We start from the raw sequence: 23,376 nt of genomic DNA on the forward strand, positions 1-23,376 counted from the left end.
ATTCGCACGAGCAAAGCTGAAAATGCTAATAATTATTGAGAATTTAGACAGGCTAATTCACAGGGAAATGAATTCAGCAGTAAAGAGAGCATTATCTGAAACGGCCACGATATGGCGTAATTGCGCTCATGCAGGCTGAAGTCAGAAGGCGGGGCGTAATTCGAGACTTCAAAACACTTAAAGGATGCCCTCTGGTGTTTAGCAAGCGGAATTACAACCGACTTTAATGTGATTCAAACTAAGAACTTTCAGCTCTTGAAACTGAATTTGCTCATAAAACAAAGTTTGAAATGCCCGCATTCTCCACCAAAACTATAGCGACAATGAGTCTTACATTAAATTAGCTCAAAATATATATAGGGAATTTAATAATTAATCATGAATGATTAATATATTGCATATTACAGTTAAATTATCGAAGCTGAAAATAGATCGATTGTATATATGAACGATCACCATAATGGGTTATGGTTCGTCATTAATATATCAATAGTCTTATTACAGATCGATTATATGAGATAACCTTAGATGGAATTAATTTAGTTATCGAACAATCTGTTTGTCCAGCAAACGGCCGTAAGATTAACTCATCAACTTCCCAACAAAAGTTATCACTTCTTATAAACTCCAAGAAATATTAATTTTCTGGCCGTGAATTCATTTTCCTGTGTTTATAAAATTAAACTACTCAACGTAGTAAATAATGAAGCTTTTTGTAGCTAAAGGACCAACATTTCATTGACTTTGTAAAATGAGCATTTTAGACAATTAGCAATCAAGAATATAATGGTTTTAATAAAATGAAACTACGGATACAGAATTCTACATTTAAACACGGGATACATGTATGTACAGTAAACAGTAAAACTAATGAGACAGACGAATAACGAACGGGAGTGAGAGAGAGAGATTGGGAGAGAGAGAGAGAGAGAGAGAGAGAGAGAGAGAGAGAGTAAGAGGATGAGAAAGTGAAACTAACGGTCAGGATGAGAGAGATCACCGGGGTGATCGCAGCATGGCAAAAATCACAGACAACGTAACCCTTAGAGAGACAACAAGAAATCACTCAATCAAATCAAATCAATAACCTATACTTGCGTATGGTTCTCTTTGTGTTGCTGAGGAATGCAGAGTCGTATGCGTGTTTGTCCTTCGGCGCTATAGGCTTGTTCTCTCGTGTCTTCCGGGGCGAGCAGACTCGCGGGAAGTTTTAAAAGTTCACCGAACGTGAAGTTACCAAGGAAATAGTTCAGAGTTCATCTCCCTCGGGAGGGAGAGGCGAAAATGAGACTGAAACTTAGTAAAGACAGGAAAAACGGAGATGAGAGCTCACACTCCCATCTTCTTCCGTTGAGTGCAGCTTGTGTGTTTCCTTTAAGAGCCGCGGGGATTTCAAAGAGTCCTTTTAAAGTTGAAGTTGCAGGCTGTTCATTTCACTGAACGTAGGAAAGGTCCGAAGACGAAAATAAAGAAAAGACTTAAAGAAAAGAAAATAGAAACGGAGGAAAACTCCCTAACGGGAGTCATGGGTCTTCTATCTGGAAATGTAAGTGCTCTCTAGTGCTCTGAGAAACTTCTGTGTCAGTCTTTTATGGAGAGGAGGGGTTCACGCCTGCTTCGCGTACGTGAACCAATTATCTTAGAGTATCTCGAGCGGGAAAAGTTCTTCTTTGTCCTGTCAGGATAATTTATTATGGTATGAAATTTTGTCATTTCTACCCAGAAAGATTGTACACACAGAACAATACATTTTACTGTAATATCCTATGTATGACTTGAGTAGTAATACGATTCACCTTATGTCAAAATGATTTATGACCCTATGATTGACAGGTGGGCGGGGCTAACCTTTGACCTTCCGGAGGATGTTCCGGAGGTCCTTTAATGTAGGGATTAACCTTTGACCTTCCGGAGGGGTTGTTCCGGAGGTCCGTTAATGTAGGGATTAACCTTTGACATTCCGGAGGATGTTCCGGAGGTCCTTTAATGTAGGGATTAACCTTTGACCTATCGATCGATCAAGTTGACAGTTGTCTTTGCCCTATTGACCTTTGTATGATAATCAAGTTGCCAGTTGTCTTTGCCCCATTGATTTTGGCCTATTGACCCCGGGGGGAAATAACTTCTTGCTGTGGGAAATCCCCTCCATGACAGCCGTGTCGGGGTTAGTGAGAAAATAATTGTTCTAATGTCGCATATAGATTAGAATAGATTAGAATTACAAAAGTAAAATCATCTTACCGTTTCACTATGGTGAAAAAAAGTTCCTCCGAGTGATTCTCTCCTTTTGCATCTGACAGTCTCCGCACTGTGTGTGTGTGTGCATCTGTCTGTGAGTGTGTGCGTGACATCCGATATCCTGGCATTCCTGAGCACGCTATATAAATGGGGATAGTGAGAAAAAGTTTTTCTAATACTCTCACACTAAAGTTGAAAAGCATGCTGCTCCTTTAAAATGGTTATAAATTTTAGTCATTTACAAATACCTTACACTAAAGTTGAAACACATTGATCTTTTAAAAAGTATATAAATGAAATGGTTAATACAATATCTTTTCAAAACACAAAATAAATAAATATATTTTCACCTGGGTTGAAGAAGTAAATCTACCGCCATGTGTCTGGCCTCGTGGGTATAAGGGTTTGATTTAATGAAGTTGTGAAGGTTTTATGTTTGAACTTTGACACGCGGCTTCGCAGGATCTCCCTCCATATTCCAGAGGAGAGGGGATTGCTGAGGACGGTGGAAGTGAGAAAAGAGTTTTTCTAAAGATGCCACATATTTTACACTAAAGTTGAAACAGATTCTGTTCTTTAAAAGTATATGAATGAAATATTTATAAAATTTACATTTAGTCATTTACAAATATAATATTTTCACACTAACTAAAGTTGAAAACGTTCTGTTCTTTACAAGTATATATGAAACGGTTATAACATTTACATTTAGTCATTTACAAATATATTATCTTTACCCTAAGTAGAGTTGAAATACATTCTGTTCTTTAAAAGTATATAAATGATATGATTATATCGTTCATTTTAAAAATAACCATCTTTTCTAAATTTACTGAAACACAGTGCACCAATTAGTTTTGTTTTAGATGAACACAAAATAAAGAAAATCATCTAACATTTTCAGAGAATTGAAGAAGTAAATCCCAACACATCATTGTCCTTTTAACGTATGAATGTATTTACAAAGATGCAATAAGTTTAAAGTTTTGATACAAAATATCCCCTGAGCGTTTTTCTCCCACACCGGCGTTTTGACACTGTGATTCAGAGTGGTGGAGGAATGTGTGTGTGTGTGTGTGTGTGTGTGTGTGTGTGTGTGTGTGTGTGTGTGTGTGTGTGTGTGTGTGTGTGTGTGTGTGTGTGTGTGTGTGTGCGTGCGTGTGCGTGTGCGTGTGTGCGTGCGCGTGTTACATGAGACCCTCCGCATTGCTGGGGACAGTGAGAAAAATAAAAGAAGATTTAAATTCAATTCAATGAATTATTTAAAGTCTTAATAAAACGTTGTAATACAGTCGTATCTTCTATTTATCTTTTGAATGATTTTGTTTAATGGTGCTCTAAAGTATAATGTTTATTAATATAGTCATAGCCATAATGATTTTTGTACTGTAACAGCATATTCTATCCCGTACACCTAAACACGACCATCACAGAAAACTGCATCTTTACATTGTTTTTTACATACTGTTTTACTCTCACACACACAGTAACCCGGCTCCATAAAATTAACTAATCTCTATTTTTAAATTAAATGATTATAAATAACGTATATAACTCAATGAATAATAACAAGTATGTTACTAAAATGAATTCAAACAATTTAAACATAGTTTTAGCTAAATGAATTTATATATATATAAATAAATATAAAAATACCTTACATTTCCACAGTGCTGAAGATGTAGTTCTTTATGCAATGATAAAAACAGTCCAAAGTCATAAACAAAACCATCCTGGTTCCTCCTGGAGTTACAGGACAGATGGACCTCTGGGGTACACTGTCACAGTAAAGTTAGTCTGATTTTCAGAGTTTTATTCATACTAAATTCATTTCAAATATTAAAAGTTTAAATTAGATCTTTTAAAATTAAAAGACTGTTTAAATTAAATCTTTAACGTTTTATTAAAATCGTATCTAATATTTATCTTTTTAGAAAACATCTGTATGATATAAATGATTTTACATAAATTTAACCTAAGGTATTATTTGTACTAAAGCGTCTGTTCAAAAAATAAAGCAAAAACTGTACTTTGGTATCTTAGATCTTATACAAATTATTTCAAACAGTATTTTTTGTCCATGCCGCATGAAACATGTTGTCAAAGTTTGTCACAGTGTGTTTGTTTGTTTTTGTTATGTTTTGTTTTTAAGAAATCTTTTAAAATGTTATCATTTGTTGATGCGACAGTTTGTCTGTTGGAACAGCCTTTGGGGGAGCTGATGATACTCTATAGAAGGAAAACATGCCCTTTGACCTCCTCCATTTTGAAAGCTGTTTGTTAAAGACCCTACAATTTAGTCCTTTAAGGTACGTTGTGTAGGAATTTCTCCCATCTAGCGCCTCGCTTTTTCAAAAGCGTGTTGTAACTACGGTAACCATTATGTACCGAGAAGCTACGACATGTCTTCCGATAGCACTTCATCGAGTTTAGCTATACATGTTCTACTGTTATGCTGCCTATATCATGAATTAAACAATCAAGCAATGAAAAAAGCTTGTAATTTAAACCATAACATTGACTTAGCTGCGAGAAGAAAGCAGGACTTCAGCGTCCCTTTTCAACGTCTTTCTCATTCATTAGCTCTATCCACCGGGGAAAAGCTAATATTTACCCTCGTTTTGAATATGTTCTGAATATGCTTTTTGGTTACGAGGATTGCATTATGAAGTACCGGACAGTGCAGCCTTTCAAATTTGCCGGGGGGAGTGACAAGCGCCTCTCACTGACCTCCTTCGGGGGTTCAGCCGGGTTCAGTCAGCCGGCTCTGAGCGAAAACGCCTTGAGGTTGGCTAGTGCTTTTTGTCCCTCTCGGCTATTATAGTTTTTCAAGATGGCGGAACGACACGGAAGTCTCCATGGCCTTCCCATGTAAATAAAGATAAGAAATTCTTCGCTTTTGAGGATAAGTCAGATCATTGGCAGAGCTAATTTTACACCAATGAGATCATATTTATGAATAAAGACATTGATTTTAGCTAATAAAATACTACTGTACCTCCCCAAAAATCAAATACTGTATTAACCTTTTCAAAGGATAATCTAGCTTTAAAGTTAAAACCAAACATATCTTCATACCTGTTGTGTTCGGACGCAAGGCCATTAACTGGTTCTTTTGTTTTATACATTTACTTTGCTTATTTCTACAAATATCAGCCTCACGATGAAGTTATAACACGATGAACAAGATAATCATACTACCAAATACGCCTGACACAATGTTTTAAAATACAACTAAACAATGATAACAGATGATTTTTGACAGACCTAGAAATGCATGTTGATTACTAAGTTTCAGGCATAGTGCAATTGTGCAATGTTCGAGAAAGCCAATATTGGTGTAATCTTTTGTGCGGTCTCACCCACAAGGCAAAACTTTGTGTTGGCTGATCCAGGCATAGCTTTACTAAAAGAAAATAATATGCAAGTCATTATCAAACTTTAATTAAACCATATTTTATTTATTAATATTGTGGTTTCATGCTGATTTAACGTTTTCGTTTGGTTGTTATTAACCTTTATTTTTTACATCCAGCACAAATTAAAGAGATGTATGAGCTAATGGTGTTCGCTGACCCCAAATACACAGATGGTGGAATGTTCACAAGCGACAGTTAGATATTCTCCCGCTTAGTATGGGTGCACATAGTTGTGCTTAAATGTTTGGGTGTATTTTTACACAACAACATATTTTGTCACACCGCAGCGATATTTATTCAACATGTTTTGTCACACACTTGTAAAGACTATGGCCTACCTTTAAAACATAATCTTTATGATCATGAACAGGAATATAAACAGGAATCACCCGGTCCAAAACATCCATGTAAGATTCAAAAGACCAAATCACTAAGAAAAGAGGATTGAAAAGCATCGTTTATAACAAATACACAAAAGTTTGCAAATTATGGTTTTATTACTAATACTATTCAGATAACAGACGACACTTTTTCACATTTTGAATGTCGGACTGTATGCGTTTTTCAGTTGAAGAATTTTCTTTGACAGCCGTCAACATTCACTGTTCATAGGAATAAATGACCATTAATAATTTAAGCGATAGTATTTCTGTTTGAGAACTAAATTGATACTTCGTTTTTTAGTGCAACTTTCCCTCTATCTATGATGTGAAATCACACAAAGCATTAACGCAAAAGTAAGGGCATGCTGTTTCACACTTAAACTATTACAGCAGAATCACAACTGACTATTGCGCTGAGATAGACCTATTCATTAAAGCTCGAGGCTGTTAAACAAAGTCCCGCACTACGGCTGATAAAATTGCACAAAAGTAAATTCTAGAGGCCAACTTGCTAAAAAAGTAAATACGGCACGAACCATTTAAAACAAATACAGGAAGACTAGTTGTAATCAGTTTTGAATGTTTGTAATTGACATTTTATATACTAGTCGATTACGCCGTTTACATATTGTTTCTTTTTGTTTTTGTACAGTTTGCAAAACTATAGTCTACGAGTGCGGTCAAACATTTAGGAATTTATGAGAAACATGGGCAAATACAGCATAAAGAGAATTAAATCCTTCTATGTGAGTGTTTAAGACTAAACCAATCAAATTTCTTTTAGAAACGTTATTTATGTGTTTTAACAGCAAGATAATTTTTTTTTAATGTTTATATTTAAAAGAGTTTCTGATATGTTAGTGTTTTACCATAAAGTGTAGACCATGATAATATTAATTAAAGCGGTTTTAATCATTATAAAAACAACTACTTTGGGGATGCATTGGATGCGCTAAAACCAATAAGAGTCTTTACCGAGTAAAGATTTTGTAAAAGGTTATCTTATTAGATATATTTGTAAAGGTTGTTGAACACAATCCCTAAATAAACGAAACAATTGGATTATTTGAACTTAATAGTTTTTGGACTAAATTAAGAATGTTAACCTGATTCAACTAAATGGCATTTAATTAATCTTATGTAATAAACTTAAGTTTACTGAAATAAACAATGTTAATTAAATGCGACATTACCCCGCTATGCAGAACCTGTTGACATAAAAAGTTGAGTAAATCCACCATATGTTTTCCAACAAAATGTTGATTAAACATTAAAAGTTCAAAACATATGGATGGGTGAATGGATCGCGATAAACTCTGTTTAGAAAGTAGCTAGGATGTATTTTATTTTGCGCAGACTTTAAGTGAACTTTTACCAACTATTAAGATGTTAAAGTTCAGTTATAGACCTTTAGCGCATTATTGAGTTTTTTTATTGAGTAACCGAATTCAGGGTTGTTCAATAGTTATCAAACACCCGCACTTGGTGAGATTATTCAGAAAAAAGTAATTTTCTGATAAATCATCGTACACGGATGCACTGTGTTTTGTTGTATGCACAGATGTTGAGGGACACTTATAGAAAGATTCATTCTTTGTTTTGGTGTATTTTTTAAAACATAGATAGATGTTTTACACAACCTACATGTCTCAAGTTCAGATGATGGTTTGAACCATCATTTTATTAAATTACACCAATTCCTGTGAATACTGTCGTATATGAACAAAGAGAAGACATAGAGTTCACTAACATTACCGCTAACTGTAGGAAACAGATATCCATGGGGAAAGTGTAAAGAAAAACACCATCCAAACATTACAATCACACCCGGCGATACGATAAGTGTTACGATAGTGTTGTTAAAATGAAACCGCGGTAAACAATTTAAGAACACTAGCGCTGTTAAACATGCGGTTCAAATAACAATGTTCAGTATAAACAAGAATCCAACTCTAATGCGACTGAGCTCGTTTCACTTATAACTGTTGATAGTTAGGTATAATCGTTAGATAATTTATCAATCAATTGAAATTTACGATATGTTAAAACATTTTGTTGATGGGGCAAAAACTGCTTACCACATGTTTTCATAACTTACTGCTTACCGTCTGTTTTCTGGATCAGACCTAAAACTCTGGTGTCAAAGTATTGGTGTGGACGGAATAAAAACGAATCATCCCATCTTACACGTAAAAATACTGCTTATCAAGGGCAATTCATTAGCTTAACTGCTGTTCGGCTACATGCACAAAATAACTGTGTATCTATGACCATGCTGTGAAATGTGCAATAGTTAGACGAGTTTGAAGCGTAATAGTTTTATAGGTACTATAAAAAACGGTAACACTCATCTTTCATGATGATGTTTCGTAGACATAGTAGAAAGATGTTCTAAAAGAAATTTGATTGGTTTAGTCTTAAACACTCACATAGAAGGATTTAATTCTCTTTATGCTATATTTGCCCATGTTTCTCATAAATTCCTAAATGTTTGACCGCACTCGTAGACTATAGTTTTGCAAACTGTACAAAAACAAAAAGAAACAATATGTAAACGGCGTAATCGACTAGTATATAAAATGTCAATTACAAACATTCAAAACTGATTACAACTAGTCTTCCTGTATTTGTTTTAAATGGTTCGTGCCGTATTTACTTTTTTAGCAAGTTGGCTTCTAGAATTTACTTTTGTGCAATTTTATCAGCCGTAGTGCGGGACTTTGTTTAACAGCCTCGAGCTTTAATGAATAGGTCTATCTCAGCGCAATAGTCAGTTGTGATTCTGCTGTAATAGTTTAAGTGTGAAACAGCATGCCCTTACTTTTGCGTTAATACTTTGTGTGATTTCACATCATAGATAGAGGGAAAGTTGCACTAAAAAACGAAGTATCAATTTAGTTCTCAAACAGAAATACTATCGCTTAAATTATTAATGGTCATTTATTCCTATGAACAGTGAATGTTGACGGCTGTCAAAGAAAATTCTTCAACTGAAAAACGCATACAGTCCGACATTCAAAATGTGAAAAAGTGTCGTCTGTTATCTGAATAGTATTAGTAATAAAACCATAATTTGCAAACTTTTGTGTATTTGTTATAAACGATGCTTTTCAATCCTCTTTTCTTAGTGATTTGGTCTTTTGAATCTTACATGGATGTTTTGGACCGGGTGATTCCTGTTTATATTCCTGTTCCTGATCATAAAGATTATGTTTTAAAGGTAGGCCATAGTCTTTACAAGTGTGTGACAAAACATGTTGAATAAATATCGCTGCGGTGTGACAAAATATATTGGTGTGTAAAAATACACCCAAACATTTAAGCACAACTATGTGCACCCATACTAAGCGGGAGAATATCTAACTGTCGCTTGTGAACATTCCACCATCTGTGTATTTGGGGTCAGCGAACAACATTAGCTCATACATCTCTTTCATTTGTGCTGGATGTAAAAAATAAAGGTTAATAACAACCAAACGAAAACGTTAAATCAGCATGAAACCACAATATTAATAAATAAAATATGGTTTAATTAAAGTTTGATAATGACTTGCATATTATTTTCTTTTAGTAAAGCTATGCCTGGATCAGCCAACACAAAGTTTTGCGTTGAGGGTGAGACCGCACAAAAGATTACACCAATATTGGCTTTCTCGAACATTGCACAATTGCACTATGCCTGAAACTTAGTAATCAACATGCATTTCTAGGTCTGTCAAAAATCATCTGTTATCATTGTTTAGTTGTATTTTAAAACATTGTGTCAGGCGTATTTGGTAGTATGATTATCTTGTTCATCGTGTTATAACTTCATCGTGAGGCTGATATTTGTAGAAATAAGCAAAGTAAATGTATAAAACAAAAGAACCAGTTAATGGCCTTGCGTCCGAACACAACAGGTATGAAGATATGTTTGGTTTTAACTTTAAAGCTAGATTATCCTTTGAAAAGGTTAATACAGTATTTGATTTTTGGGGAGGTACAGTAGTATTTTATTAGCTAAAATCAATGTCTTTATTCATAAATATGATCTCATTGGTGTAAAATTAGCTCTGCCAATGATCTGACTTATCCTCAAAAGCGAAGAATTTCTTATCTTTATTTACATGGGAAGGCCATGGAGACTTCCGTGTCGTTCCGCCATCTTGAAAAACTATAATAGCCGAGAGGGACAAAAAGCACTAGCCAACCTCAAGGCGTTTTCGCTCAGAGCCGGCTGACTGAACCCGGCTGAACCCCCGAAGGAGGTCAGTGAGAGGCGCTTGTCACTCCCCCCGGCAAATTTGAAAGGCTGCACTGTCCGGTACTTCATAATGCAATCCTCGTAACCAAAAAGCATATTCTGAACATATTCAAAACGAGGGTAAATATTAGCTTTTCCCCGGTGGATAGAGCTAATGAATGAGAAAGACGCTGAAAAGGGACGCTGAAGTCCTGCTTTCTTCTCGCAGGTAAGTCAATGTTATGGTTTAAATTACAAGCTTTTTTCATTGCTTGATTATTTAATTCATGATATAGGCAGCATAACAGCAGAACATGTATAGTTAAACTCGATGAAGTGCTATCGGAAGACATGTCGTAGCTTCTCGGTACATAATGGTTACCGTAGTAACAACACGCTTTTGAAAAAGCGAGGCGCTAGATGGGAGAAATTCCTACACAACGTACCTTAAAGGACTAAATTGTTGGGTCTTTAACAAACAGCTTTCAAAATGGAGGAGGTCAAAGGGCATGTTTTCCTTCTATAGAGTATCATCAGCTCCCCCAAAGGCTGTTCCAACAGACAAACTGTCGCATCAACAAATGATAACATTTTAAAAGATTTCTTAAAAACAAAACATAACAAAAACAAACAAACACACTGTGACAAACTTTGACAACATGTTTCATGCGGCATGGACAAAAAATACTGTTTGAAATAATTTGTATAAGATCTAAGATACCAAAGTACAGTTTTTGCTTTATTTTTTGAACAGACGCTTTAGTAAAAATAATACCTTAGGTTAAATTTATGTAAAATCATTTATATCATACAGATGTTTTCTAAGAAGATAAATAGAAGATACGATTTTAATAAAACGTTAAAGATTTAATTTAAACAGTCTTTTAATTTTAAAAGATCTAATTTAAACTTTTAATATTTGAAATGAATTTAGTATGAATAAAACTCTGGAAATCAGACTAACTTTACTGTGACAGTGTACCCCAGAGGTCCATCTGTCCTGTAACTCCAGGAGGAACCAGGAGGGTTTTGTTTATGACTTTGGACTGTTTTTATCATTGCATAAAGAACTACATCTTCAGCACTGTGGAAATGTAAGGTATTTTTATATTTATTTATATATATATATATATATATATATATATATATATATATATATATATATATATATATATATATATATATATAGATACATTTAGCTAAAACTATGTTTAAATTGTTTGAATTCATTTTAGTAACATACTTGTTATTATTCATTGAGTTATATACGTTATTTATAATCATTTAATTTAAAAATAGAGATTAGTTAATTTCATGGAACCGGGTTACTGTGTGTGTGAGAGTAAAACAGTATGTAAAAAACAATGTAAAGATGCAGTTTTCTGTGATGGTCGTGTTTAGGTGTACGGGATAGAATATGCTGTTACAGTACAAAAATCATTATGGCTTTGACTATATTAATAAACATTATACTTTAGAGCACCATTAAACAAAATCATTCAAAAGATAAATAGAAGATACGACTGTATTACAACGTTTTATTAAGACTTTAAATAATTCATTGAATTGAATTTAAATCTTCTTTTATTTTTCTCACTGTCCCCAGCAATGCGGAGGGTATCATGTAACACACACACACACACACACACACACACACACACACACACACACACACACACACACACACACACACACACACATTCCTCCACCACTCTGAATCACAGAGTGTCAAAACGCCGGTGTGGGAGAAAAACACTCAGGGGATATTTTGTATCAAAACTTTAAACTTATTGCTTCGTTGTAAATACATTCATACGTTAAAAGGACAATGATGTGTTGGGATTTACTTCTTCAATTCTCTGAAAATGTAAGATGATTTTCTTTATTTTGTGTTCATCTAAAACAAAACTAATTGGTGCACTGTGTTTCAGTAAATTTAGAAAAGATGGTTATTTTTAAAATGAACGATATAATCATATCATTTATATACTTTTAAAGAACAGAATGTATTTCAACTCTACTTAGGGTGAAGATAATATATTTGTAAATGACTAAATGTAAATGTTATAACCGTTTCATATATACTTGTAAAGAACAGAACGTTTTCAACTTTAGTTAGTGTGAAAATATTATATTTGTAAATGACTAAATGTAAATTTTATAAATATTTCATTCATATACTTTTAAAGAACAGAATGTGTTTCAACTTTAGTTACTGGGAGATATTTTCTCACTTCCACCGTCCTCAGCAATCCCCTCTCCTCTGGAATATGGAGGGACATCCTGCGAAGCCGCGTGTCAAAGTTCAAACATAAAACCTTCACAACTTCATTAAATCAAACCCTTATACCTACGAGGCCAGACACATGGCGGTAGATTTACTTCTTCAACCCAGGTGAAAATTTATTTATTTATTTTGTGTTTTGAAAAGATATTGTATTAACCATTTCATTTATATACTTTTTAAAAGATCAATGTGTTTCAACTTTAGTGTAAGATATTTGTAAATGACTAAATGTACATTTCATTTATATACTTTTAAAGATCAAAGCTTTTTCAACTTTAGTGTAAGATATTTGTAAATGACTAAAATTTATAACCATTTTAAAGGAGCAGCATGCTTTTCAACTTTAGTGTGAGAGTATTAGAAAAACTTTTTCTCACTATCCCCATTTATATAGTGTGCTCAGGAATGCCAGGATATTGGATGTCACTCACAGACAGATGCACACACACAGTGCGGAGACTGTCAGATGCAAAAGGAGAGAATCACTCGGAGGAACTTTTTTTCACCATAGTGAAACGGTAAGTTGATTTTACATTTGTAATTCTAATCTATTCTAATCTATATGCGACATTAGAAAAATTATTTTCTCACTAACCCCGACACGGCTGGCATGGAGGGGATTTCCCACAGCAAGAAGTTATTTCCCCCCGGGGTCAATAGGCCAAAATCAATGGGGCAAAGACAACTGGCAACTTGATATATCATACAAAGGTCAATAGGGCAAAGACAACTGTCAACTTGATCGATCGATAGGTCAAAGGTTAATCCCTACATTAAAGGACCTCCGGAACATCCTCCGGAATGTCAAAGGTTAATCCCTACATTAACGGACCTCCGGAACAACCCCTCCGGAAGGTCAAAGGTTAATCCCTACATCAAAGGACCTCCGGAACACCCTCCGGAAGGTCAAAGGTTAGCCCCGCCCACCTGTCAATCATAGGGTCATAAATCATTTTGAAATAAGGTGAATCGTATTACTACTGACTTGTTTAGTCAAAACAAGACGGTCAAACAGGTACCAAGAATGGCACGAAAGAGTAGAAGAAACATAAAGTTACATTCATATGCAGAATTACACACATTTAATGTTCACTCACATGACTATAAAGCCATAATACCGGCTACCATGACCTAGGAAAGATCAAATTCATGTTTATACATTTCTTAAGTGGTTATTCTTATAGAAAATATAAGATTGCAGAGTCTATTCCTCTTTCTTTATCAGAATTCAAGTGGGAGCTGTGATTCCCCTGAAATTCCTTTTGGGGGTCATAAAGTTTTATAACCTAGCAAGAGGGAGAGTTACAGAAGATGATCCTGTTAGGTAATCTTTCTTTAGAAATACACTCAAGATTCGAAGTTACAGACCAGTCTCCAATTACATCTATAGAATAAGAAAAAACTAATTAGATATGCATGCATACAGGAAGGTCAGATACAATTCTGTGTTATATACATTAAGGACATTTCTATCCTAAGTTGCACACAAAGGACGTTTGTGTTTGGGTATGTGTGGTGTGTGTGTGTGTGGGTATCCTTAGGGTATACTGTCCATCCGTGGTGTGCACCACGAGGGTTTAGTTCGCAAATGGTTGTCTTCAAGACAAAGGGTAGTTTTGTGTGTAAATCCACTTATCAGTCTACGGAGAGATAATAATTGATGAGGGGGGGAAAAACTAGCTCGAGACCCTGAATGAATCAGTTCTTATTCTTTGTGACTGAACACAAATTGCAAGCAGTGTAAGGATTTGAGAACAACGGGGACCTGTTTCTTGATTGCGCAATGCGTCATAAATGAAGTTAATCAATGACCTGCTGGCAGACATTGGGGCACCATACCACATGATTCAAGGTTTTGTGAATTAAACATATATGTGTTCATATTTGTTCAGCAGTGAAAGGAGAACAATCAGGATTCGGTCAGTCGCTACATAATTGTTTGAATAACAGTAAAAATAAATACAAGTTCAGCATTAGGAATGTTGTCCTATCTTTTATTAAAGGGTTAGTTCACCCAAAAATGAAAATTAAGTCATTAATTACTCACCCCCATGCTGTACCAACCCCGTAAGACCTTCGTTCATCTTCGAAACACAAATGAAGATATTTTTGATTAAATCTGAGAGGTGGATCACTGCTACATAGGCTGCCAGAGGGAATGAAACTTGACGGCCCAGAAAGTCATTAAAGAACATGTTTAAATATTCCATGTGCCTACAGTGGCTCAACTATAAGTTTATCAAGCGACGAGAATACTTTTTTTCCGAAAAAAAACACATCAATAACGACTTTATTCGACTACTCCTTTTCTTCCTTGTGGGCCTGAGACGAGAGTTCAAGAGATTTCCACGACGCATGCGCGAGAACTGAACAAGAAGTATTAGAAGAAGAACGTCCTCTTCTCAGTTCTCGCGCATGCGTCGTGGAAATCTCTTGAACTCTCGTCTCAGGCCCACAAGGAAGAAAAGGAGTAGTCGAATAAAGTCGTTATTTATGTTTTTTTTTTCGGAAAAAATGTATTCTCGTCGCTTGATAAACTTATAGTTGAGCCACTGTAGGCACATGGAATATTTAAACATGTTCTTTAATGACTTTCTGGGCCGTCAAGTTTCATTCCCTCTGGCAGCCTATGTAGCAGTGATCCACCTCTCAGATTTAATCAAAAATATCTTCATTTGTGTTCCGAAGATGAACGAAGGTCTTACGGGGTTGGTACAGCATGGGGGTGAGTAATTAATGACTTAATTTTCATTTTTGGGTGAACTAACCCTTTAAATTGTTTACATTTATTATTGAGCAAAATATTGGGTCAGTGCCTCCCTGATTCTTAGTGGCTGGATGTCTGCAATGCCCAACGGGTCAACAGCACCTGGTGGTACATCAGGAGTTCCAGCTGCACTAGGATCTTCACTGTAGGCCTCATTGTGTTTTTCACAGATGTTATGCAGAGTGCAGCATGTGGAGATAACTGTGGGGACCATTGATATTTCCACATCTAGACGTTTTGACAGGCACCTCCACCGACCTTTTAATCTTCTGAATGCACACTCCACCGTCATTATAGCCCTGCTTAGTCTCTTGTTAAAATGACGCAAGAGAAGAGAAGGAAATGAATAGTTGAAATAAAGTCGTTCTTTTTTTTGCGCACAAAAAGTATTCTTGTCACTTGATAATCTTAAGATTAAGCAACTGTAGTCACTTGGACTATTTTAACGATGTCTTTAATAACTTTTCGGGGCTGGCAAGTTTCAATCCCTGAAGAAGCCTATGGAGGAGTATGGAGGAGTGATCCAGCTCTCAGATTTCATCAAAAATATCTTAATTCGTGTTCCGAAGATGAATGAAGGTCTTACGGGGTTGGAACAACATGAGGGTGAGTAAATACTGACAGAATTTTGATTTTTAGGTGAACTATCCCTTTAAGTTATATAATTGCACGTGAATATCATTGATCCATACTTCATGACAATACATTTTAGCATGATTAATAAATATGTGAGTAGATAAAGCTGGGATAGTTCAGTATAATTTATGTACATACCTTTCTATACTATGTATGCTTTGCACACATTGAAGGCTGAATTTGAGTTTACAAGAAAAAATAACTCACGTTTGGAAAGAGGACTCCTCTTTCTGCCTTCTCGTAGATAACAGAATAACGAAGAACCCTGGAGTCGTGAACACTTACTGGCCATCCGATTTTAATGTTTGTGAAACTATTGGGGTGTAGGTATTAATTGTACATTAATAAAGAGAAAAACATGATATCTGAGTAAAGACAGTGACAGAAACAAATGAAAGACAACACGTAATAACACAATAACATGGGAAAAGGCATAGCAACAACCAGGGAGACAAATCAATATAAATTATGTATGTCCTTACCAGTATTTGTGGTCCACAACTGCTTGCAAGATCACAGAATGCCATCCCTTGCGATTAAAATAATCTGTATGGTTCTCAGGTGGAGCGATGACTGGGATATGACTCCCGTCTATAGCCCCGGCACACTGAGGGAAACCCCAGCGATTTTTAAATCCTTGAAGTACGGTTTGGAGCCTTCTGGCAGCTTGATGTACTCGCGCATCATCTCATTTTGCACGGCATGGCAAAACCCCCGGACTATTAGGCATACTGATGCGTCACTTATGCCAAACAGATGTGCCAGTGTTCGATAACCAGCTCCTGTCGCGAGCCACCATAGTCCGACTTCAACACGCTTCTGCACTGAGATTGCCTGGCGAAATGTTGTGTCCTTGTAAAAGAGCATTGGTCACAACCGCACACACAACATTTGAAAAGTTTCTCGTCGCATAGCCTGCGAAAGTTGCTGACCCACAGTTCTTGACCCCAGGTTCCAACAACGCGATCCCACCAGTCTTGAGTCCTTTGCCGCATCCAAACCTCCCTTTGAACCGATATTGCAGCGATCATCGCTAAATTCGCCCAGGCTGCAACAAGGGCTCTCCTCTTTTTTCACCGCCGAATGAGACAAATGTTTTGCTGACTTTTTTAAATACTTTTCAAAATATAGTGGAAAGCAAAACACTGGATAATTTTATTCGCATCTGCATTCATTGCATTTCGTGCTGTTTCACTTCCTTTTACGGGTCAGAACGTCTACATTTGGTCGTTTCAGCAGTGTATAGTGTAAATGCAAAAATCGGATACTGGTCACTTTTAAAAGATGATGTAAGCGGGCGTCAAAAAAATCGGATATAGTCAGGACCTTTAGAATACAAGACCTTTAGAATACAGCCAGAGACTCCAAACCGTGGACACACACACCCAGAGCAGTGGGCAGCCATTCATTGCGGCACCAGAGGAACAATTGGGGGTTAGTTGCCTTGCTCAAGGGCACCTTAGTCGTTTCCTGCCAGCATTGAGAATCAAACCCTCGACCACCGGGTTACAAGTCCGACTCTGTAACAACAGCCACAACTGCAACAAAGTATTGTTAGTAAAGTGGTTTCATTTCAGATGAAACCTATTTGATGGCAATTTAATTCCAGAAAAATTATTCAGTTGCAGAGAAAGAAGGAAGGAAGAATGATCAAAGACGGTATTCTCCTTTAGGTCTACTTTAAAGCAGACAAACCTTACTGCATTCTGTCAGTGCTAATGTCCAGTATGCATTTTAATTGACAGGCATATTGGTATCTCTATTTAAAGGCCATGGTGCAGGTTTTTTTTTTTTTTGGCAATTTTCTAAGTGGTAATAAACATTTAAACAGTTATCCATTGTATTTGATGTTGTAGGGTACTAAAAAATTAAAATATAATACGGAAAAGTAGGCGATATGTTAGCATTTAGCTACAGCTTAGCGATGATTCTTATTTCTCCCACAATGCATTCCATGACGCCACATGAGGTACTCGCTGACTGTTGGACGACAGACGAAAGCCCGCGGCCCGCATTACCATTGAGGGAGAGTGATACGAGGAGTAGCTAGCTAGTGAAAGAGTGACAGTGACAGATTTATAAGTAAAGATAGATAGATAACGATAGATAGATAGATAGATAGATAGATAGATAGATAGATAGATAGATAGATAGATAGATAAGCATAGCATATACAGTGAGAGATAGCATAGCATAACATATAGCTTAGAGATAGATAAAGAGTAGATCATAAATAACGTTAGTCAAAATGGTTTATTACTGTGTTTGTGGCAGGTGCAAGAACTCCAGTAAAACTGGACATAGGGTCCATTCCTTCCCCAAGGACAAAGGGATCTTCCGAAGCTGGGTGCAGTTTGTGAAGATTAGGCGGGCAGATTTTTCAGCTAGCTCTGTCACCGCCTACTCGAGAATATGCAGCGCGCATTTCAAAGAGGAGGATTACAACTCAGGGGACGCCAAGATGGTCTCACTTGATTTAAAGAGTGAGAGAAGTGCTAAATTACTTCCTACCGCTGTGCCGTCTGTGAACTCAAACCTCTCTGCTTGCCCTGTCTCGGGGTCGAGAGACACCGTAAGCGAGAAATTGCCACGGTAAGCATCATGCTAACGTTAATGTTTACAAGCTGCGTGTTAGCTAGCTTTGTGTGTATTTTGTATACCGTGCTCCCTTTGACACAGGCTCCACTAATTTACAAGCATGATCACTCTGACATTAGAAGAGCATATTTCGTGATTCACGAATAAAAATTTGAATAATAACTAAATTGCCCTGAGGTAAAAGTCCATATCATCATGAGTGTTTGGATCAGATCAAGCGGCTTTCGCAATGGTTTGTTCGCGTTTTGTTTTTTGACTGCTATGGTTCTCTTTCACATATATTTGACCGTGACCGTGTCGCCAGGGCTGTAGTGAAGGCTAAACGCAAGTAAAACATTTAGTATCGCATATCTGGGTCAACTGTACTGTAATCTAAGTCAGTGGTTCCCAACCTTTTTTCTCTTGTGTACCCTCTTAGCATTTTTCTCACCCACTCGCACTGTTTTGATTTTGGTACGGCTGTGCCATAGGTTATTGTTTCCACTGGGAAACTAACGTTAGTTGTAGCACACACGTCCCATTTTATTGATGGACTTATGAAATGACTGGGAATATTTACGTCTTGGAATTTCAAAGATAAGTAAATAATTCTCAGTACTTCCAAGTTGAAAATAAATGATTAAATGTTTAATGTGCTCCTGCAATGTGGTTGTGCACCCAATGTGCTTGCGAATCACTTCTAAGTATTCATAGTATACCCACCTCTTATTTTACCACTACACCCTTGAATTTTGCTGACCCTTTTACATATTTGTTTTTGCAAGATGTTGATAGACGCCTCACAGCAGGAGACTGTGGACAGTGTAGACACTGTGGAGAGTGTCTATACTGGGGATCGGCCCTTGCCCTCCTCCACTTCTGACGCTGGGACACAGTGTTCTTTGAAGCCCCCCCCCCCGATGGTCTTACGGTAAAACTTGGGTATTTTAAGGGGTAGATATTATCATATAGTCTAAAACATTGCCAGTATCTATGTAATCAGAACATTTCCATACACATTGATTAAATTAATACATAGCCTACACCAAAAAACATAGCCTTTTAGATTTGCCATGATTGTCACATGTTTGGGTGTTTACTGCCTCTCCACAGCTGTGCAGGTTAACCTGAAGCCCAAGATGGTCAGTGTGGGCACACAGACGTCATTCTGCCCACAAACCTCCACTCCCCTCGCTAGTCCTGAACAGACAGATGAAGATGATGATAATGCCTCTGTCATCAGTGACTTATCATGGGTGCCCGAAGAGCAGATGCATGAGGAGCATGAGGAGGACTTGTTAGCTGATGTGCCTCTTTGACATCTGTCCGGCCTGTTGTGAGAGGTCAGATAGTAGCATCGTGCAGCAGGAAGGAACTTTTCTAAAGATCAAGCAGGTACTGTTTTGTTTACGCAGCAGGCCATCTGATTAGAAAATCAGAATATCTAATTACAATCTGATAGCTCTGACTGTCTTGCCAGTTAATTTACAATGTATGTACCAGGCTGGATTTAGTCTATTGGTTTGTGACGGCATCGTATTTGTGTGTTATACTGTATTGGTCATGTGTGTTTCATTGAAAACATGAAATCTTTGACCAGTAATGTACAGTACTTAATCTATATAGAATCCTGATATACTGTTGATTAATTTTTTTTTTTTTTTTTTACTTTTTTTTTTTTTTTTTGACATATCCAGGTCTGTGCATCATGTGGCTACCACCGATTCTGGTAAAACCAGCCAATGCTCCACAGGAACATGCCAACCTGCAAACTCCTGTTAAGCGGGGCCATTCATTTCACTGGATGTTTGGCCACCCAGACATTAAGAATGTTGACTCTGTTTGGCCTGCAGTGCATCAGTGGGTGCAGTTACTCTCGCCATCAGCGGCGCTACACCATCCCAGTAATCGTTCAGGCCTGGCAAAACGATCAAGCGAAGAATTTTAGTGACCTATGGGCAATGGATGGTGGGCTAGTTCTTGCTGGTGACTGCAGGTAAACCAGTGTGAGAGCTCATAGACCAGTTGCACATTTTGATTTTGTTATTTGTTATCCTGTAGGGTGGCTTTATTTGGCATTTGCAGATGACATGGTGGATGGTCTTTACAGACCTTGGTTATTAAAAACTTGAAACCTAATTCAAATTTGTAATTAATTCCAGGTCAGATTCTCCTGGGCACTTCGCAAAGTATGGATCCTACTCTCTGATCGAGGACAGAGTGAACAAGGTGGTGGATGTTCAGCTTGTTCAGGTAAACCTGATGTTATTAGACAAAGAAATGAACTCTGCAATTTAGTAAACTGATTGTATATTAATATAACATCTTTCCACTAGTACAACGATGCTTAGAGCTTTGTGTATTGCCTAACTAGAGTACAGTGTATCATAATGCTTGGACCAGCAACGCGTCGGTTCATTCACGCCTCCTTCAACAACACCAGCATTCTACACTTACACTGTTATGTCATGTTGCAGAGCTCAGAGGTCCCCAACAGCTCATGGTGTGAGCTTGAAGGGCTCAAGCGCAGTGTTGGCCTGCTGAGGGGAAAGGACCTGCATTTGGCAACGCTGATCACGGACCGTCATCGGCAGGTATTTACAATAAAAATGCAGTATAGAATGTAAATATCTGAATTGCACTGAAGCTGGATGTTTGTGGTTTGCTGATGCACTGAGGGCCACACAGGTCAATCATCCACAAAAGCTTGTTTATTTCTCCTTAGGTTGCCAAATGGGTGAGAGAGGAGCTGTGCCCTGAAGGGACACCGCATTATTTTGATGTGTGGCACATTGCCAAAAGTATGTATCCATTGTTGGAACCTTGAAGCAGTTTTTGTTAGTGCATATCAAGTAATATAATTTGCAGGCTCATTGGCAGCAGTAAAGTTGGAGAACATAATCGCGAGGACTGCCTTACTGAAAGATGTTCGACAGCTGTCTCCACAGCACCAGACCTTCTCCCTTGAGGCTTACCACTCCCTCATCTTGCACTTCGCGCCCAAGCACACAGGGTTTTCATACCTTGGGATGTATAGCAGGTCAGTGCTATCCGATGGAATAATACAGCCAATTATTATGCCTTTTATAGTAATAATAGTACCTATTATCATGCCTATTGTAGTATTTTGTCATACATAAACCAAGTTTCAAAAAATTTCTCAAATGTGTTATTTTGTAGGCTTCTCTTAGCGGCGCTGCATTATAATCACAATGCCAACCGGGAGACAGCACGGAGAAGTGATGGGACGGAGAAGTACTGCGTGCGGTATCCGTGCTTCAGAAAAGGTGCCCATGTGGTGCGTCCCATCAAAGAGGCAGCCTCATACGGTAAGCAGTGTCATGCAGTTCTATCATATTTTGAGATGGCTCACGAGACATCTGTGATCACTGGCAATGATCTTTATTAAGTATTGTTATTATTATTATTATGTCTGCAGGTTATGCAACATCATTGATGAAGGCCCTTCAGGAAAGCTACACCCATTCACCTGCAGCTCTATGAGAGGTTAGCGCTAATTTGTCCTCCGATGCACCCGCCCCCATCGCCAAATCCTTTGAACAGGTTCCTAAGGAGGAGGCCGTCAGCCTCTTCCTAGCCCGGCAGTCACGCTACAAGAGAACCTAAATTCACATTATTATTATTTTTTTCCACAGACAATTCCAATGATTTAGTTGTAAGTATTTATTTTATTAGGTGTTCAAGCACGAAGTGCTGAAAACCTATTGTATTTGTGCTGATTTTTATTATTAGGTGTTCAAGCACGAAGTGCTGAAAACCTATTGTATTTGTACTGATTTTTATTATTATTAGGTGTTCAAGCACGAAGTGCTGAAAACCTATTGTAATTGTACTGATTTTTAGGTGTTCAAGCACGAAGTGCTGAAAACCTATTGTAATTGTACTGATTTTTATTATTAGGTGTTCAAGCACGAAGTGCTGAAAACCTATTGTAATTGTACTGATTTTTATTATTATTAGGTGTTCAAGCACGAAGTGCTGAAAACCTATTGTATTTGTGCTGATTTTTATTAGGTGTTCAAGCACGAAGTGCTGAAAACCTATTGTATTTGTGCTGATTTTTATTAGGTGTTCAAGCATGAAGTGCTGAAAACCTATTGTATTTGTGCTGATTTTTATTAGGTGTTCAAGCACGAAGTGCTGAAAGCCTATTGTATTTGTGCTGATTTTTAGGTGTTCAAGCACGAAGTGCTGAAAACCTATTGTAATTGCTATTTGAAAAAAAAAAAAAGCTAAAACGCATCGTGCAGCCCAAACCGTAAGGCCTAGAGACTTGAAAGTCAGCCAGATGGTAGGCCACTCTTTTGGAGAGAACCTATCAGAGTATGACCCCAATTGGCCAATAGGTGGCGCTACAGCAACCAAAAGTACTAAATTGCTCATAACTCCTAGGCCGTTAGGCCTCCTAGGCCTAAATTCACATTATTATTATTTTTTTCCACAGACAATTCCAATGATTTAGTTGTAAGTATTTATTTTATTAGGTGTTCAAGCACGAAGTGCTAAAAACCTATTGTATTTGTGCTGATTTTTATTATTAGGTGTTCAAGCACGAAGTGCTGAAAACCTATTGTATTTGTACTGATTTTTATTATTATTAGGTGTTCAAGCACGAAGTGCTGAAAACCTATTGTAATTGTACTGATTTTTAGGTGTTCAAGCACGAAGTGCTGAAAACCTATTGTAATTGTACTGATTTTTATTATTAGGTGTTCAAGCACGAAGTGCTGAAAACCTATTGTAATTGTACTGATTTTTATTATTATTATTAGGTGTTCAAGCACCAAGTGCTGAAAACCTATTGTAATTGTACTGATTTTTATTAT

General features: G+C 37.0%; 2 long non-coding RNA genes across 2 annotated transcripts in view; one reads left to right on the top strand and one right to left on the bottom strand.

Moving 5' to 3' along the window:
- Positions 1-2,339: 2,339 nt before the first annotated feature.
- The window catches only part of LOC143751720 (uncharacterized), a 286,935-nt gene continuing 265,898 nt past the window's right edge, over positions 2,340-23,376 (bottom strand). The window contains exons 2-3 of the long non-coding RNA XR_013207290.1: positions 2,589-2,734; positions 2,340-2,377 (exon numbers count right to left, since the gene is read on the bottom strand). This is a non-coding gene — a long non-coding RNA (uncharacterized LOC143751720). The remainder of the gene's footprint in view (positions 2,378-2,588; positions 2,735-23,376) is intronic.
- On the top strand, positions 20,713-21,280 carry LOC143751469 (uncharacterized). Its single transcript, XR_013207239.1, has 3 exons — positions 20,713-20,782; positions 21,007-21,123; positions 21,255-21,280. It is a non-coding gene; the product is annotated as an uncharacterized LOC143751469 (long non-coding RNA).

Source organism: Siphateles boraxobius, unplaced genomic scaffold, assembly GCF_051911475.1.
Source record: "Siphateles boraxobius isolate OS27281-9 unplaced genomic scaffold, OSU_SipBor_1 26, whole genome shotgun sequence".
Lineage (NCBI taxonomy): Eukaryota > Metazoa > Chordata > Actinopteri > Cypriniformes > Leuciscidae > Siphateles > Siphateles boraxobius.